Source organism: Monodelphis domestica, chromosome 1, assembly GCF_027887165.1.
Source record: "Monodelphis domestica isolate mMonDom1 chromosome 1, mMonDom1.pri, whole genome shotgun sequence".
Classification (NCBI taxonomy): Eukaryota; Metazoa; Chordata; class Mammalia; order Didelphimorphia; family Didelphidae; genus Monodelphis; species Monodelphis domestica.
Window position 1 is genome coordinate 2739282 of NC_077227.1, and position 14863 is coordinate 2754144.

The following is a 14863-nucleotide window of genomic DNA, read 5'->3' on the forward strand; positions in this document are numbered from 1 at the left end:
GTGACCTCCTGGGACTCAGTTTTTCCATTTATACAAATATAATGATCTCTAAGGTTGCAGTGAAGTACATTAGATCTACAGTCATTTGTAAGTTGTGAGATGAAATCATAGAATCATTTTAATTTGCCCATACCCAACTGTCCAAGACTGGAGGCATCATTTCTTATGAAAATTTAGTTTGCAGTTCTCTTTTTGAAAACTGTTCATTTCCTTTGTCTATTTACTTTTGGTTTTTCACTTTTCTTTCAATTCTTCACATAAAGAGAACTTCTAAGTCATCAGCGATATCTACTGTAAACATTTTCAGCAATTTTCTTTTCTTTCCGGCTTTTAAAATAATTTTTGGTTCATGAGGAAGAATTTATAAAAAGGTAATTATCAAAATGTTTTATTATTATTTTAATGACAATTCTTAAAATTTGTTTAGTTAACTTATAGGTGTGAAGGTACTTTCTGTCTTTCTGACTGACATGAATACATAACATACGTGCATATGTATCTGTATGTATAAAGTGATGAAAACTTTCTGTTTTTATTTCTTGGTTATGTATCCATCATTCAGCACATGGGTTAATTTTAGTCTGTCAGATTGCTCTCCATTTTTCCTTGTACTTTTGTTAAAAATGAAATCATCTTCTTGAGTAATTATTGTCTTTTCTTGGGTTTAGCAAAAGTTGGAATCTTCTTTTAGATTGTGTTCACTTCTCACTCGTCTAGCCTCTTCTGCTGATCTCCTTTCTCTTTTTTAATGGGTGAGAAGTAGTATTCATGAATATATATATATATATATATATATATAATATAGTCTGAAATCTGGAATTGTTATACTTCCTTCATTCATATTTTGTCCCCTCAATCATCCATTTTGTGACTCCAAGTTAATTTTATTATCTTGTCTGCTCCTCTGAGGTACCACTATGAAAATCTTATTGGTTTGGCCTCAAGCCTATAAAGTAACTCAAAGTATAATAATACTTTTATTATACCAGTATGGGCCAAACATAAACACAAATGTATATCATTTTACTACAATATTCCTTTTATTTTGTGGATAGTATTTTGCAGTAGCATTCATTTAAATCTTGCCTGTGTCATGGGTAAATTAATTGTGATGGTTGGGTTTTTTTTTTGCATCTTGTAATCATTTTGGGTGGAATATCTCTTAATACATTTTATTCCTGGTTTCCATTGCTATTATATGGAAATCTTTTGTGGTTTTAATTATATCAATACTTGCTTAGAGTTCTTCACTGATTCCTTAGGGTTTTCTAAGTACAACAGGACATTATTTGAAAATAGATACAATTTTGCTTCTACTTATTTGAGGGTTATGTCATGGATTTTATTCCCTTATCTTATTGATAGAATTAGCATTTCTGCATTTATATCATTTAATAATATAAAGTAAAGCCATCTTTGCTTTCCTCTGTTTTATCAGGAAAAACATTGTTTTTTAATCAAAATTACATACTTCTAACTCTAAATTTTGACAATGTTTTTGATCAAATTACAGAAGTTGTGATGCTTCTTTTAATATTCAAATTGTTATTCGAACCCAGGTCATCCTGACTCCATGTTGAGCAGGACTTTTTCTAATAGCCTACATTTAAGGTTATAACTGGGGTTAGATATTTCCTGCTAAGAGGTTTTTAGGAACTTATCAAAAAGTGAAATCAAGATTTAGAGTACACAGCCTTCAGAAGGAAACTAAAAATGTGGTCTGATTTGTGATGAAATTAGCCAAAGTTCTAGAGCTTAGCAGAACTGCACCACTCTGACCTGTGACCAGGGCTTGAAGTTCACAAGGAAGTAAAGCAATGATTTGATATGTTACATCTCCTGAATTCATATTTTAATCTATTTGCCACAGTTTCCATTTATTTACCGAGTATATATTTATCACAGGAAAGAGTATTGGAAATGTAGTGTCAGATCGTGATGGACGTCTAAGTCTCCCTACTCAAGATCTGCTTCATCTTCATCACTTTCCTTCCTGATTGGCACCTTTCAAAGATTTTTTGTGATGGTGATTTAGAGTGTTTATGACTAACCTCCCTGCCAGTCAGTGGGCTACCAGAGGGCCAGACCTACATCTTAACTTAACATGGAATCTCTACATATTGACCAAAGGAATGAATGAAGTAGGGAGAGCATTGATAGATATTGGGGTATAGCGTGGCTTCTTATGAGGGATGACATATACATATGCACATGGGTCCTTTCTAGTTTAAGAAGAAAACTGTCCAAATGTGCACAGACCTCCATACCTTCCAATTGACTCTCTGTGCCACCCCCCCAAATTTCAGTGAACATTTATAGGAATCTTGAAAATGGATACAAAAATAAGATGTTAAAATGTGGTTTGGGGTTAGTGTTCAGAACTACTTGATTATTCTCTGGATGGTCTCTGAGGGTTGATACAAGCTCCTTAGGATCCATCCCTTTCTTCTAAAATCCAAATGGAGACAGCTCAGGTGGGGCCAGGAATCAATCTTTCTTCCTCAGAGGCAGCCATCTTCTCCAGCAAGCTCTACATTTGGTTATCAGTCTTTTTCCATTTCAAAAGAGGGCCCATTCTGGTCTTCTCACTTTCCTAAGGAAAACATCTGGATATGGATTTAAAAACCTAGGGGAAGCAGCTTCAAAAGAATTCAAAATGCGCTTCCAGTCAAGATGGCAACTTAGAGAAAGCTAAAGTTCGGAGCTCCAGAAACCCTTCCTTACCGATCTCAAACTGAATGCTCCTAGGGCACCGAAATTCAAAACAAACAACAGAATAGACCACAGGCAAGTCTGGCAGCTGTTTGAGCAAACTGGTCTTGATGGCCAGGCCAACACCGTGGACTCTGTCTTCATTTGAGGCTCTACCTTTCCAGAAAAAGGTGTATCCAGTGGTGGGTTCGCTGAGTGATCCCTCTTCTGGTAAGCGTGTTTCACTTAGGGCTGCGATGTCGATGTTATATCGCGCCAGTTCTTTACTGATTAGAGCTGTTCTTCTCTCAGGTCTTGGGGTATTCTCTCTGTCAAGTAATGTCCTGATGTCCCATGCTCCTAGTAGGAGTTTCTTTGTATTTTTTCTTTGATTTCAACCACTTAAAGGGGATGACCCGCCAGCTGCGGTGTGCTGACCGGGTGTTTGTAGGGCAGGCAATGTTTGGGACACCTTTTCTAGTCCCCTCCCTTGATTAGGGTGAGCCGTGCTGTCCTAGAGGGGGCTGCTCAGTCGCCCAGGATGCCGCCGAATGTCCCTGCTGCCCACAGGGCCGAGCGACCACTGGTCCGTGGGCCGCCTACGTGCAGGATCGTGACTACAACTTCCAGTGGTCACCTCACCTGTTGTGTCACCACTCCCCCATCGCCGCAGGTCTTGAAGAGGGTGGACGGGATTAGGATAGACGAGTGTGCACAAAGATACTTGTGCGTGAAAGAGATTTAAGTGGAAAAGCCGATGCACAGAGACAGTCCCACACTCTCGGCGTTGGAAGCCTGGGTCCAGTGGCACGAAAAGTCGTTACACCTGGAGACTTCCTCAGCTGCACTGGATGGCCGTGTTGTCCTTTGTGCTCCAACACGCCCTGAGCACTCCACAGTGCTTTGCTGCGTCGCCCTCTCAGCCGTTGAACCTTCTTATTGTCGAAGCAACGGCTTTGACAGGCTGGCCAAACCTTGTGAGGGTAGCCATCGGGTCGTCGACCCCTGGTGAACCAGGGCTTTGCTCACCCAGCATGTGAAGACTGCTTCAGCTGAACAGACGGAAGTAATAGACATATGGAGAAAAATAAATAGGGACAAAAAGGAATACTCCTTCTTCTCAGCACCACATGGCATATTCACAAAGATTGACCATACACTAGGTCACAGAAACATGGCATACAAATGCAGAAAAGCAGAAATAATAAATGCAGCCTTTTCAGATCACAAGGCAATAAAAATAATGATCAGTAACAGTACGTGGAAAACCAAATCAAAATTTAATTGGAAATTAAACAATATGATACTCCAAAATCATTTAGTTAGAGAAGAAATCACAGAAACAATTAATAATTTCATCAAGGAAAAAGACAATGGCGAGACATCCTTTCAAACCTTTTGGGATACAGCCAAAGCAGTAATCAGAGGTAAATTCATATCCCTGAGTGCATATATTAACAAACTAGGGAGAGCAGAAATCAATCAATTGAAAATACAAATAAAAAAACTCGGAAGTGATCAAATTAAAAACCCCCAGCAGAAAACCAAACTAGAAATCCTAAACATTAAGGGAGAAATTAATAAAATAGAAAGTGATAGAACTATTGATTTAATAAATAAGACTAGAAGCTGGTACTTTGAAAAAACAAACAAAATAGACAAAGTACTGGTCAATCTAATTAGAAAAAGGAAAGAAGAAAAGCAAATTAACAGCATCAAAGATGAAAAGGGGGACATCACCTCCAATGAAGAGGAAATCAAGGCAATCATTAAAAATTACCTTGCCCAATTATATGGCAATAAATACAGCAATCTAGGCGATATGGATGAATATATACAAAAATACAAACTGCCTAGACTAACAGAAGAATAAATAGAATTCTTAAATAATCCCATATCAGAAAATGAAATCCAACAGGCCATCAAAGAACTCCCTAAGAAAAAATCCCCAGGGCCCGACAGATTCACAAGTGAATTCTATCAAACATTCAGAGAACAGTTAATCCCAATACTATATAAACTATTTGACATAATAAGCAAAGAGGGAATTCTACCAAACTCCTTTTATGACACAAACATGGTACTGATTCCAAAACCAGGCAGGTCAAAAACAGAGAAAGAAAATTATAGACCAATCTCCCTAATGAATATAGATGAAAAAAATATTAAATAGGATACTAGCAAAAAGACTCCAGCAAGTGATCAGAAGGGTCATCCACCATGATCAAGTAGGATTTATACTAGGGATGCAGGGCTGGTTCAATATTAGGAAAACCATCCACATAATCGACCATATCAACAAGCAAATCAACAAAAATCACATGATTATTTCAATAGACGCAGAAAAAGCCTTTGATAAAATACAACATCCATTCCTATTGAAAACACTAGAAAGCATAGGAATAGGAGGGTTGTTCCTAAAAATAATAAACAGTATATATCTAAAACCATCAGCTAATATCATCTGCAATGGGGATAAACTAAATGCATTCCCAATAGGATCAGTAGTGAAACAAGGATGCCTATTATCACCTCTACTATTTGACATTGTACTAGAAACACTAGCGGTAGCAATTAGAGAAGAAAAAGAAATTGAAGGCATCAAAATAGGCAAGGAGGAGACTAAGCTATCGCTCTTTGCAGATGACATGATGGTCTATTTAAAGAATCCTAGAGATTCAACCAAAAAGCTAATTGAAATAATCAACAACTTTAGCAAATATACAGGATACAAAATAAACCCGCATAAGTCATCAGCATTTCTATACATCTCCAACATAGTTCAGAAGCAAAAACTAGAAAGAGAAATCCCATTCAAAATCACCTTAGACAAAATAAAATACCTAGGAATCTATCTCCTGAGACAAACACAGGAACTATATGAACACAACTACAAAACACTCTCCACACAACTAAAACTAGACTTGAGCAATTGGAAAAACATTAACTGCTCATGAATAGGACGAACCAATATAGTAAAAATGACCATCCTACCCAAACTCATCTATCTATTTAGTGCCATACCCATGGAACTTCCAAAATTTTTCTTTACTGATTTAGAAAAAAACATAACAAAGTTCATTTGGAATAACAAAAGATCAAGGCTATCCAGGGAAATAATGAAAAAAAAAACACATATGATGGGGGCCTTGCAGTCCCAGACCTCAAACTATATTACAAAGCAGCAGTCATCAAAACAATTTGGTACTTGCTAAGAGACAGAAAGGAAGATCAGTGGAATAGACTGGGGGCAAGCGACCTCAGCAAGACAGTATACGATAAACCCAAAGATCCCAGCTTTTGGGACAAAAATCCACTATTTGATAAAAATTGCTGGGAAAATTGGAGGACAGTGTGGGAAAGATTAGGTTTAGATCAACACCTCACACCCTACACCAAGATAAATTCAAAATGGGTGACTGACATGAACAGAAAGAAGGAAACCATAAGTAAATTGGGTAAATACAGAATAGTATACATGTCAGACCTTTGGGAGGGGAAAGGCTTTAAAACCAAGCAAGACATAGAAAGAGTCACAAAATGTAAAATAAATAATTTTGACTACATCAAATTAAAAAGCTTTTGTACAAACAAAGCAAATATAACTAAAATCAGGAGGAAAGCAACAAATTGGGAAGCAATCTTCATAAAAACTTCTGACAAAGGTTTAATTACTCAAATTTATAAAGAGCTAAATCAATTGTACAAAAAATCAAGCCATTCTCCAATTGATAAATGGGCAAGGGACATGAACAGGCAGTTCTCAGCCAAAGAAATCAAAACTATTAATAAGCACATGAAAAAGTGTTCTAGATCTCTTATAATCAGAGAGATGCAAATCAAAACAACTCTGAGGTATCACCTCACATCTAGCAGATTGGCTAACATGACAGCAAAGGAAAGTAATGAATGCTGGAGCGGATGGGGCAAAGTAGGGACATTAATTCATTGCTGGTGGAGTTATGAACTGATCCAGCCATTCTGGAGGGCAATTTGGAACTATGCTCAAAGGGCGGCAAAAGACTGTCTGCCCTTTGATCCAGCCATAGCACTGCTGGGCTTGTACCCCAAAGAGATAATAGGGAAAAAGACTTGTACAAAAATATTCATAGCTGCGCTCTTTGTGGTGGCTAAAAATTGGAAAACGAGGGGCTGTCCTTCAATTGGGGAATGGCTGAACACATTGTGGTATATGTTGGTGATGGAATACTATTGTGCTCAAAGGAATAATAAAGTGGAGGAAATCCATGGACACTGGAACAACCTCCAGGAAGTGATGCAGAGCGAGAGGAGCAGAACCAGGAGAACATTGTACACAGAGACTGATACATTGTGGTACAATCAAAGGTAATGGACTTCTCCACTAGGGACAATGCAATGTCTCTGAACAATCTGCAGGGATCTAAAAAGTACTATCCACAAGCAGAGGATAAACTATGGGAGTAAAAACACCGAGGAAAAGCAACTGCTTGACTACAGGGGCTGAGAGGAAATGACTGAGGAGAGACTCTAAATGAACACTCTAGTGCAAATGCCAACAACATGGAAATGGGTTCAAATCAAGAACACATGTGAAACCCAGTGGAATTGTGCGCCGGCTATGGGAGAAGTGGTGGGAGGGAGGCGGGGGGGAGGGGAGGAAAAGATAACGATCATTGTTTCCAATGAATAATGTTTGTAAATAACCAAATAAAATAATTTTTAAAAAGTCAAAAAAAATTTCAAAATCCAAGGTCACTATGGCTAAAGCTCTCTAGTCTTCCTCTAAGACTCTACCACTAGCAGCTACACAGACAAAAGAAATGGGCTGCTCCATATACATGTTGGAGGAACCACAAACTGTCAATCAATGTCATCTCCAACAAAGGGCATTTGGGCAAGCTCAACGTCCAGTTACAGAGAACTACTCTAACACAACTGCTGCACATCAGGTGTGGCCCAGGACAAATTCCTCCGGTCTTTGGAGACCTGGGAGGCCTCCCTGCAGTGTTTTAGAAAAGAAAAAGATCTGGAATCAAGCAAGTCTCAGGTTTAAGTACAAACTCAGCTGCCCAGTGTAATGCTGAAAAATTAATATTATATCAAATATGCTAAACGAAATATTTAGAAATTTGTTTGGAAGTATAATATTAGTTTTAAAAAGATTATTGTGGTCGCCATTTATAAAATAACCCCTAAGTCACGAGGATGATAGTTGCTTTTAACACCTCAATTTTAATATAGAAAAAAGAAATAAGGGGGAAAGGAAATAGAAAAGGATATTTCCTAGCCTGCCACCCTAATCTTACCAGCCCACAGGAGTGTCTTCCACCCCAGCCACCAATGCCTAATCCCAGAGAAAGAACCAGCCTCCTCTATGCTCTCATTTTGATAAACCTCCTCCACATAATATCCTTTCCCTCTGTGTTGGTCTACCACATCTCAGGTGTGATCAAAGTCTCTCTGACACAGACCCATAACCTCTAATTCTGGGTCACTAGAGGGCTGGCTCAGGCAAGCAGAAATTCATGATCCTGGGAGGAAGGGTTTCCCTTTACATACCATCAAAGCACCTGAGGAAGTGTCAGGACCTTTCTGAGCCTCCATTCCTCTATCTGGACTAGAAAGAAAGGACTCTTATACTTTGGCCCCCAGAGGGTGGTTTGTAGAACGTGCTTTTCAAACTCAGGAACAACAGAGATGAGTCAGGATGTCATGGGCCTGAATATAGAAATAGTTGAGATCTCAGATTCATAGTTTTGAAATCAGCAGGTCTGAGCGTGATGGCTGGAGCACTTCTTTGCCAACAGTCTCTGGATGGGTCCCTCCCATCCAGAACGCCGAAGAACGCCGAGTTCTTGGTCTTTCCTGACTCTAGAATCGCTGACTTCCTGCTGGCCTTGCCTCCGGGGTGGTGGCCAATGGGCGGGTCATTGCTGCTCTCCCTGTTGTTCTGTGGGCTCAGAGAGTGTGACTTGGAACGTATTTCTCCTAGAATGGTGCTCGTTAGCATGAACCATGAGGGGCCAAGCTGGCATCTGGAGCCGAAGCCCTCATACCCATCGAACTCAGTTTTATCTGCTTGTCTCAAAATAGAAAATCTTCAGAGAACACAGAGCACAGCGTAAGATGAGTTTTGATTGCAAAGTCGTGGAACCATGTGGGATGGTACGTTGGTGTGGGAGAGTGATGGAGCGCCGACTCAACAGCCAGCCTGGCTCGAGTTGACTTCTCCTGTCATATGGTCACTTGCTAGGGGGCTCTGCTCTTCTCCTCTCCTCAGTGACCTCCTCTATGAAAGGGGAGGAGGATGCCGCCACCTCCTCTGCTTGTCATGAGGACTGAATGAAGTAACCCAGACAAAGTGCTTTGTACCTCGAATTGCTGTCAGTTCAGCTAGTAGACTCTGGGCCAATAACCACTGAGCTCTTCCTCCGGAAATGGAGATGGCAATGACCAGTGCACTTCCCAGAAGGCCATTTTTGATTCTCAAGTGAGCCGATGCACACAAAACACTTTGCAGCCCCCAAAGAACTATCCTCATCTCGCCTCCTCTTCTGGCCCTAAAATCCAGGATGGGGGGGTTCTACTGAGCCTCCTTTCAGTGATGAGACCCTGCGATGAAGGTCCCCAGTCCCAGGAGACATGGGAGCCAGCAGAGCCTCTACTAAATGACTTGAGCGTGTTCAGAAAGCACAAGCACACAGCATGTGGGCTGGTGGATGTCTGTCTATTGGAAACATGTTCCCCCCTTAAAGTCCTTTCCCAGCATCTCATGGTAGAGGTTCTGAAGGACTCTGCTAGTGAAACATTCACTCCTCCGGAGAGGCTACACCAAGTTGGGAAAAGCTGCAAGGACCGGCTCCCAGCCAAGACTTGGATGTGGTCCAGGGACCAGTCCGATGAAACGCAAAAGCTATTGGCGAGCCAGCAGAGGATGGGTGCAGAGGGCTGCTCTTAGAGCCAGGAAATCTCAAATCCAAATCCTACCACAGGCTCTCTTACCCTGGTCACGTCGCTTAATATCTCTTAGGCTCAGTTTGCTCCTCAGTACAATTCCAGTAATTATAACACAGAGACTTCTCAGTGTTGTCATGAGAATCAAATGAGATGATATTTGTAAAGTGCTTTGCAAACCTTAAAAGTCTATGCCAATATTAGCTATTATACTGGTTCTTAGGATTATCCCCTTCTTCTGGTTATAACTGTTGGAGATACTGAGGGATTCTGATGAAGGAGGGTGAGGAGTAGATCCCAAATAAAAATCTGGAAACATTGAATAAGAGAGATGGACTGAGGCTCATCTTGTGAGCTGCCTTTCTCAGTACTGAGAGAAGCAAGAAGAGGACTATTCCCCAGAGGTGTCTGACTCTGAGAACAAAGCACAGAGAGACATCAGGAGGTATATACTGTTGGGGAAGATCTGAGGGTAATGAACCTCTTATTAACCAAATGAACCAAGGATCCTTGATGGGGAAGGCATAGTTCCCACCCAGGTTGACTGCAGTTAGAAAGTAGGGTTGAGTCAGGTCATGACATTGAATTTGGAACTGACATGCTTCAAGACTGAGTTGGTGAGCTCTTTTGGCACCCAGTGGCAAGGCTCTTTGGGATCTTAGGCTGATGGCACAACAGTTACACTGGCTGTCATGTGGCCCACAATCCCAGAACATTTGGTCCTCTAGCCTTCCAAAGGAGTGGACTTCTCATCTTATCTTGATGGGGCTCACAACCAAGCTTTTGGTGGCAAGGCTCAGCAGAAAGATTTCGTCTTGCATTTCAAAATAAACTTGCTAATTTTATACCATTAACTCTGGTTTAGTAAAGGTATGTGCAACAAAGTTCCCATAGTGGAGGGGTAGGGCAGAGGGACCTAATAAGGGGGAAAATCTTTTCATAGAATTGGGCCAAAAAGAGGCTGCTTCGAATTCATCCTCCACTTCATCTGCCTTTCTCTGCTCCCCTCATTGTCATCCTGGGTATCCAGTCTCAGATAAACCATTCCATTAATAAATGAGGCTCACTTACTTGTAAAGAGAAAATGAGGCTCTGCCTCCAATACAATACCATTTCCAGGAGACAATACACCTTCCAACAAGGGGTCATTTCAGTCATTATAAAATTGCTTTTAACAATGGAAATCAAATTAAACACTCCTCACTGACTCGCTGATAGGCACACCCTAATTTTATGTGCCATACAAATGCTATTCTCTCTGATGTTACCACTGCTGCAAACTTCTGATCATTATTTTTTCTTTTTTCCTGGTTGGTCTATTCAAAATTAATAGTTAGTCCCGATCCTACCTTCAAAAATATGAACGTAATGTCGGCATTTTGGCCCAAATTCATACTGGGCTGCCTCAAACATTAATCGGGTTTCTATTATAAATGGCTCAGATGTGGAACAGGCTTGAGTGAATTTCAAAGAACTCTCTCTTTAACAAGCATGCATCGATGGTTTCCTAAAACTAAAAGGATCTTACATGGCATCAGAGGGACAAAAATCATTAAAGTCATTAATGAACATGGCTTTGCTCTGCAGGCAGCAGGGATTCTGCCTAAGAGTTACGATTCTCATCACACCCTTGGAAAGTCATTCCTTTCTTTTATTCATAAGATTTCTGCTCATTAGCCTTCCATTATAGATCCAGGCAGATGAGGAGCTGGATTCTCATCCAGTACGAGAACTTTTGGTCATCTGTAAACTGTATAATGATGATAAATAGAGGATGGAAATACTTCAGACTACCAAAAAAATAATTCTGGGCTTTTGATTAAAAAAATACTGTTTTATCTCATTCAAAGTTCCTTGTTAATAGTTCCATGACCTTCTTGGTTAAAAGCATTTAGTTTCCAGAAGAAATCCATTGTGAACAAGTTCTTTTGCTTTTGTTTGTATTGGTGATTGGGCCAAAGTTATGATTATTCGGTATTCAGGGTCAGTTATTTCACTGAAGAGTTTTGGAAATAGGCCATCTGGGACCACAAAGATACCCCAAGTCTCCTAAAACCACCAGCCACATGAAGCCAGTTTTCTTGTTGGAGCATTAATTTTCTGTTCTAATATAGCAGAGCTTTTAAAAAATCAGATTGCTTGCCTTCCAAAGGGAGATGTCACTGATATCTGGTAGCCAGAAAGCTAGATATTGGCTTTAAGAAGAGAGGGAGACTATCTATCTACCGCAAGGTCTTTTCCCCTTTGGGTCTATCCTGCAGAAGTGAAAACAGAACCAGACTCCTTATCACTGGTAATAACAGAAATTACTTTCTTCAGTGGCATTCTGAGCTTTAACATCCAACAAGGAGCTACCTGCTTGCCAGTGGAAAATCCATTTGAAACGAGGATTCCTCATAGAGGTTGACATCTTCTAGGTGCTCATGTTAATGGATTGTGCTGATTGTATCAAATCCAGGATGACTGAGGAGACTTCTCAAGAACACCCAGAATTACTCCAGAGTAGCTCACTAGAAATTGAGGAAACCCAAGAAGTCAGTTCCCCATCACTTTAGGTCTTAAAGCAAAAGTTGCCTGACCTCTGTGGGGAGATAGTGGCAAGGGGTGGGGGAAACAAGGGGAGAGACTTTTCTATTTCTGATTCCACGAGTCTCCGTGCAGGTACAGATTTATTAATAGCATTAATAGAGTAATTTATCAGTCCTCTGGGAAACAGTAATGAAGATAAGAGGAGTGGGAGGAGGTTGGAGAACTTAAAGAATAATTCCAGAGTCAAGCTCAGAATGAAATGAAACATATCTGGAGCCACTCCTAAAAGGACAAGTGGACAACAGAAGAAATCATCTAAATGCAGAATAAAAAGCTGCCTGGCCAAGGTACCAATATTTCTTTCCCTTGGTAATCATGTGCATTGGCAAACCGATATGCCATTAGCTGTGCAAGGGCAAACTATCATCAGTCATTGTCCTAGCCACCACCGGAGCATCACCTTTTCTGTGAAACACAGGTCAATTAATTCTCAGATGTTTATCATGTACATATGTGTATATGTGTGTGTGTGTATGTGTGTGTGTGTGTGTGTATTGTGTGTGCATGGATGGCTGGATTAGAGGAAAAATAAGCCAAATTCAAAAGATTGCATTTAGCAGATCTGATCCTGCATTTTATTTCAAATTCATGACCAACCTTGGTTAAGAAGTTGTTAGCTGGGGACATGTTGCTCTATTTAAAAGGAAATTTTAGGCTTACAAAAATAGAACTCCCTTGTCACAAATTTTGCAGTTATGTTCTTGGAAATGGAACAGTTGACTGGTTTTCCTTCCTATCTTGCTGACTGATGTCAGAAAGTAATATTTCATGGTTATTGAAGCTGGATTACAACTGGTATCTGTAGATGTTCCCTCAGGGCTGAGACCCTCAGCTCTTTTCTTCTGTGTCATTAACACCATTCCCAGAACCCACTGGAATGCCCTCATCAATCTTAGCCAATGATACGCCTAGCATTTAATAATTAATTTTCAAGGAAAGTATTTCCAGGATCCTATAATAAAACCTGCTATATTTTTCTCCAGCTAGAAAAACTGTTTCAATAATGTTCTTGAAATTCCTTTTAATATACACAATATTAAAAGTAGAGGTCAGCCAGTTCAAATAGAAGCATCTGTAAAATCTTGAGATTCTCTCCTGAAGTTTAGTGCCTATAATTTAATTAAAGAGATCTTCATGTCTTCTTTGATCTAGTGCCCTTTTCTTCGGCAATCAGATGTCTGTCCTTGTTTTTTCATGTGTGTGTGTGTGTGTGTGTGTGTGTGTGTGTGTGTGTGCCTCTGTGTGTGTATTTCAAAAGATCCTGGATTAAGGAGTCATGCATTGCACTATGGCATTAGACAATTAGAGACACAAATTTATTCGTGCTGTTGTTTTTTGATTTTTATAAAAAGCCCATACCACTCCATCTCCCAAATATGCCTTTTCTCTGGCTATTCTCCAAGTCTGCCATTCTCTCCCACCTTATATCTGACTTCAGATTCCCTGACTTGCTCCACAGCTCAGCTAAATCCCCATTTTCAACAGGAAGCTTTGCCTGGACCCTTTTATATCTAGTGCCTTTTCTGTTGGTTTGCTCCAATTTATCTTTTCTATATCTTGTTTGTACATAGTAGCTTGTGTGCTATCTCCATTAGACTCTGAGCTCCTTGACATCACAGATCATCTTTTACCTTTCTCTGTACTCCCATTGCTTAGCACACACAGAAGATGCTTAATAAATGTCTTAGTCCTATAGCTAGGGCCATGTAAGAGAGGATAGAGAGTTGGATTCAGAATCAGGGACATTTGTATTTAGATTTTTCCTTAGCCACTTAGTAATGGTGTGACTCTCACTGTAAAAAAGTCACTTACTCTTCTAGGTCTCAGTTTCCTTATCTGTATGAGAGGATTATACTTGGCATGCTCTAAGGGTCCTTCTATCACTAAATATAGTATCTATGCATAACAACAATGATAACAATAACATTGATAACCCCCAATCTAGCATCTGCATTTGTTTTATTTCCTAAAGAACCAGGCACACAACATCTAATATGAGTCTCAAAAGCACTGTGGGATCTAGTTAACCCAGGTATTATTAACTTCATTTAGCAGATGAGGAACTTAAGACTCAAAGGGCATAAGGAACTTTCCTGTGGTTTATCTAGCTGTAAGTATCTCCATCATTACTGTATCAAGTAATGGGGTGGCCTTACTTCTTAGAACCACCCCTCCCCTCCACCAGCACAAGCAATCCCATTCCTTTCTGTTGATTTGAAAGAATATCCACTCTATCATTTATTTTCAGTCTCTCCCTATCCACTGGTTCCTTCTCTACTTCCTACAGTCATACCCATATCTCTCCCATCTTCAAGCTTTCCATTCCCTCTAATTATTGTCCTCTATCTCTTCTGCTCTTTGTATCTAAAATACTTGAAAAAAGCTGCCTGATTTCTATCTTCTGAACTCCTTGTAATTTGGCTTCTGACCTCATCATTCCACCAAACCTGCTCTCTCTAAAATTAACAATGACTTCTTAATTGCTAAATCCAATGACCTTTTCTCACTCTTCATTCTCCTTTAACTCCCTGAAGTATTTTTGACACTGATTTTATCATCTTCTTGATACTCTCTGCTCTCTAGGTTTTTGAGGCACTGTTCTTCCTGGTTTTCCTCCTACCTATGTGATCATCAGTCTCCTTTGTTG